The sequence below is a fragment of the Pundamilia nyererei genome, unplaced genomic scaffold (assembly GCF_000239375.1).
Source record: "Pundamilia nyererei isolate P.nyererei 1_Seehausen unplaced genomic scaffold, PunNye1.0 scaffold00001, whole genome shotgun sequence".
Taxonomy (NCBI): Eukaryota; Metazoa; Chordata; class Actinopteri; order Cichliformes; family Cichlidae; genus Pundamilia; species Pundamilia nyererei.
Genome location: NW_005187402.1, coordinates 4726965 through 4732577, shown reverse-complemented (window position 1 = coordinate 4732577; position 5613 = coordinate 4726965).

Genomic DNA, 5613 nt, shown 5'->3' with positions numbered 1-5613 from the left:
CACGATACATGGCCCCATTCCTTCTGTCCTTAACACGGATCAGTCGTCCTGTCCCCTTGGCAGAAAAACAGCCCCATAGCATGATGTTTCCACCCCCATGCTTCACAGTTTCTCTTCATAGTTTTGCTTGTAATTGAGTACTTTTGATGGTATTGATGGTTTAGTTTATTATTAGCTTTTTTTAATTTACCAGCAGCAGAAACGATGACCTCCAGACAGAGGCTGAAATGTTGGCTCAAATATCATCTGGCTACCCCAGAAGCCCTGAAAACAGACCAGACAATGTGTTTCCAGATAGTCCACAAAGCACTGAGCACCTTTTCTCTCATTTTCCCTTCATGCCTTTTAATCCCACTATGCATTTTTATTTTGTCTTCTGAGGGTAATGTACCATTTGTTGTTGTAGTGTCCACTATTATGTCAAAATGATGGACAAAATAAGGAAAATTATGCAATTCTTGTCATAGGTCTGTTTTACAAGAAATCTGAAAAATGCTTTAGGATTTATGCTGCCACCCTAAAAGGGGACTCATGGATAATTTCCTATATGAATGGATCCTCCCTTTATTTTATTTTTTTCCAAACCAAAATGTTTAAAAACAGTCAAAACCAGAGTAACTGTAAATCCAATTCATCTCTCAGTTGTACACAGCGTCCATTGTTCCATCTTCAGGATGATTTGTACTTATATTGGAAAACCAGTACTTCCATAAAACAGACAGGTCCTTCTGCACCACAGCACTGTTGAACAAAGGATAACTTGGACTTGATGCAAGGGCAGGAATATGCAATCCTGAGACAGTGGACCAACACGAGTTCTTTGCAGCTTTAGCAACAGTGATGAGTGAAGTCTGGCGAGGAGGCCTAACAATGCTGTTTAATTTCCAGCATCCTAATGTGGCAATCTTCCTGTGGAATCCAAACTCCACCTATTCAACTTCATCACTCATATACAGTTCTAGCTCCATCAAGCCAAAGCAAAAATGGCTATTGTCCCCTGAGATTTAAGTCTGTCTGGTCACTGAAAGATTGAGTTCAGCTGTGCTTTAAATCTTTGTTTCCCCTCACAAATATCCAATCCATCCGGAGCTAGCTCTGCTGAATAGAGTAAACAATGAACCATTATTTTGTCAGCACTATAGTAAAGACACGCAGTACCAACTGTACCCTGTTCACACATTTGGAGAACATGGAGAGTATTATGCATCCAAATATTCACTATTCTTTGAGCATGATGTTCTCCCTCATTTCCTGTCACCACTCCAGTGGCAAACAGCTGAACTCTGCTGAACAGAGATGTTTTGGGGTTTTAGCATCATTTTAGTGAAAGATACCAAGAAAAGAAAATAGATTTTTTGGAATCTCTGGACCTTAGGAGAAGAACCACAGAAATTGGATCTTTCTGTAAAAGTTACCAAAACTCATCAGATTGAGCTACTTTGTCTAGAAACAAAAGGAATGAGACACTTTATCTGATAACTTTCTTCCTTATAACTTACAGCCTTTTTTGTGCCACAGACCCGTTTATGTCCGACAGTATTTTCACAGACCGGCCTTTAAGGTGTCGCGGATAAATACAACAAAATAAAACCAGTACCGGTACCAAAAAAACAGGAGGTTTATTCATAACACACGGGAAAAGACCCAGGGAAACCGACTTAACGATAAACGACGATATAAAAATAACAATAAAAACTGATAAAACCCCCGAAAACCATAAATTTCACACCTGAGCCTCAACTCTCGCGGCCCGGTACCAAACGACTCACCCGGGGGTTGGGCACCGCTGACTTACAGCACATAGTGTAGTCTGACCACTAGTTCAAGGAACTTTCCTCTTAGCCTTTCCTCTTTATTTCAATCTACCTTCAAAAAGGCACCCCCTCCTTAAAAATGATTAGCGTGTAAAACAGAACTTTTAATACTCACCACTGAAAAAATATCTCTCCATTAACACCTGAATGGTACAACAGCAAGAGCCAGAGGGATGCATTTTAAGGTTGCTATGTTCCACATCACAGCAGCACACCAATAGAGGACGGCTGGATGTTGTAAAAAGAGCAGTTCTGGCATTTGGCAGTACTTTATGTTCTTATTATCAGTGAAAGCTGACGGTAGCAAGTGAGCTGAAACAGGAAAAGCAAAACTGCATGCAATCCCCTGATGATTTTGTCCTGCAGGCTATTCTCACGGTTGCAAAAACTGTATATAAGGTGTAAACATCACAATAAGATGCAAACAGAATGAGATGTTTGCCTTTTTGGTTAGCGTTGTCACCTCACAGCAGGACTTCTTCTAATCCAAACCTCCTGGTTGACTGGAGCCTTTTTGTGTTGGGTTTGCATGTTCTCCCTGTGGGTTTCCTTTGGGAGATCACGCTGCCCCTCATAATTCAGAGTCATGCATGCTGGGTTAAGTGTTATAAATTGGCCATGTGAATGTTATTTGTCTCCAGCAGTGGATTTGGGATTTTGGGATCCTTGTTCTGTTGGAACATATAATTGTGTCCAACTTTCAACCATCTAGCTGTTGATTTAAGGTGAAGTTGAAGAATGTCTTCATTATTTCATTCACCTTGTTCAATGCAGCATTAGCACTGGCTGCAAGAAAGCTCCAGAGCATGATGGTACCACCAGCATGCTTGATAGTTGGTACAGTTTCTTAGGTTTGAAAACCTTTACTACTGTGAACACAAGTAAAGAAGAGACATGCTATATAAAAACCAGCTCAACCATTCATTGTGACCAGCTAGCTTAATCTTTGTCTTGTCTGACCATAGCTTGTCCATGTGAGCCATTTGAGCTTGAAGGTGTTGATTTTCGAGTGGGTGCTTCTTTCTTAATCAGCCTCTTTGAGTGTTTGGCGATGTTTTACTTCACTGTGGGCAGTGAGACTGGTGTTTCAGGAGTTCATATTTCATGGTGGTTCCTGTGTTGTTTCTGAGCATCCTAACCAATTTCCTGTCATCTGAAGGTGATGGTTCTTCCAGCATTTGTGTGTTGACGTATCAAGTGTTGACGTATCAGAATAACTTGTACTTATATCTATGTACAGTTGTGCTATGTTTCCCTGTTGAGCAGAGGATGGATGGTATTGGTTTGGGAAGTTTCTTTTTGCTGGTGTATGCATGTATATTGCCACTAAAACCTGATTTTACTGTCTTCATATTTTCTGTTTTAAAATCAGATCAAAATAAAATATATTGTAAGTTTTCATAAGCACATATTAAGTTTTAGTTTAGCGAAAAGAAACATTTAGCCTCCATTTGTCTTCACATTTAGAAGAGGATGGTGCATTCACTGCTCGTGCTGCTTGGCCTCTCTAGATTTATGTCAAAAGTCATGTTTCCACGAGCCTACACGAAGAGATTAATTTGAGCTGCTGGTGCTGGCCGGTATTGTTAACCAGTAAATTTTACATATTCTCCCATTATGCAAATTGTCAGGTTAGCTACACCCTAGAAAGACTTCTCTTTCAGATATTCACATCAACAAAAATGTAATCAGTCATCAAGTTCATTCCATTTTTCTGCCAGTGCAGGATTTCATATTGCAGTGCTCATCATTCATTTTATCAGATGCAAAGCCAAAATTTGACACAAAGAATCTCCAGAGTCTTCTTGAGTTTTTGATGTTATTTGAGGTGGTGCCAGAAGCCTTGACTAGCAACCTTTCCAATTTGCACCCCACCTTTTACCAAAGGTAAACTGGGATAACCTCCAACCCCACCACAGTCAAGATCGGATAAGCGGTAAAGGGAAAAAAAGAGATGGTGCCAGGTTAAAACAGTCCTGTCTGCTGGATAAACTCGTCATGTTTCATCAGGTTAGATCCAGCACCCCTTAAGTTTTTTAACCATATGAACTCGGTGATATCAATTGTTAAAAACTAATGTTGCGTGACCAAGCATTGTTCAAACCCACAGATATTTGTTTACAGTTAACATAACTCATTACAAAAAGACGTCAAACATCTCTGAGTTTGCGGGAAGACCTTATTTACAAAGTGATGGAGTAATGGTGCTGTGGCATTATGAAGAAGTGTGGCTTTATTTTCAAAGTTTAAAAAACTCCAGAGTTCAAGAGGTTGAGCAGGCATAAATGAAAGATACAAGAACGATTCTTTTTGTGCTTTTTCTGGAAGCGGAACATGATGTGTTGAAATTGGATTTATCACATTACAGCTGAAGAAAGAAGAATGAACTGTGCACTTGTGTGCCTTCAGGAAAAAAATAGCTCAGATGGGTGAAAAGAAATTAAGTGGCAGAAAAACTTCAGCAATGATGTGAGGGGTTTGTTTGTTTGTTTGTTTTTTTAAAGAGTCTTAATAAGTTTGGGGATGAGTTTTGCCCCAGGAGGCTTATTGTGCAGCAAGAAACATCATATCCAACAAATGCTCATCGGGTTCCTCCCACTGGACATCAGCCTGAAGGTGGAGCCATGGAAACTTAACTCACACATGAAGATCAATCATTGTCTTCCTCTATTGTCTTTTTGCAACCTCTGTTCTTTTTTGAGTAGAAAACAAAATAGACTCCAACTTGAAGAGCTGTCGTATTTGCTGCTTTCCAATTTCAGAGTTTGGTGGCTTCCTGTGGTAGAGGAGGAGGAAGTAGGAAGAGCTTTAAAAAGTGCCTGTGTGCATCTGCCAAGGCCAAATTCTCTAGAAGCACAACAACACATCCTCTCTTCGGTTCCTCCGTCTCCTCAAGCACACACAGGTGCAGAGCAATGCTGCATTAAGGAGTGTGTAATGGTGATAATGTCTGTTAATGGTTTAATAATTTGAGGCTGTGGTAATGACAATAATGATGCACCAGGAATAGTCGCGTCCCAAAATAGAGCAGGGGATGGGTGCCATTAAACAGACTCCACAGAAAGGTCCTTTGTTTTGTGTGTGTGTGTGTGTGTGTGTGTGTGTGTGTGTGTGTGTGTGTGTGTGTGTGTGTGTGTGTGTGTGTGTGATGTGAAGGATTCACACATGCAGAGGGTAAGTGTGCAAGCATGCATTTGTTACAAAGAGAAATGATTTTATTGTTATTGTATGTTTTGAATTGTTAAACTCTAAGATTGTTAAAAAATGAAAGCACACAGTGTGTTTGTGTTTGTTTGATAATGCATGTGTTGCACCTTTTGAATACCTAAACAGCACTTAGTCATCAAAGTAACAACAATGCATGCAATAAAAACAAGTGTTAAGTTCACACCTGCAGGTCAGAGTAACAGCAAAAGGCAGGTGTGAAACCCTCTGATCCTGCAGCCTGTAAAGATGTTTCCATATTAGAGTCATGCATGCAGTCATATCATAAACATAGGATACATTTTTATAACAGCATATGTGTCACTGTTGCAACTGCCCACCCTCAATAGCCGAGTTCAGTTACAATGCTAACTTCCTCCATTTGAATAAATCATGTGAATATTTTCATTTCGTGTGTAATCATCTTTCAGTCATGTGGGCAGTAAGATAAATAATACGTTCTTTATTTGACCCATTTTGGGGGGAAATGATCATATTACAGCAGTTAAAGTAATGATAAAAGATTTCACGGGGGCAGCTGTGGCGAAAGGTTGGTGGTTAAGTCCCTGCATGGTTCCTCTAGCCTGCATGTGGA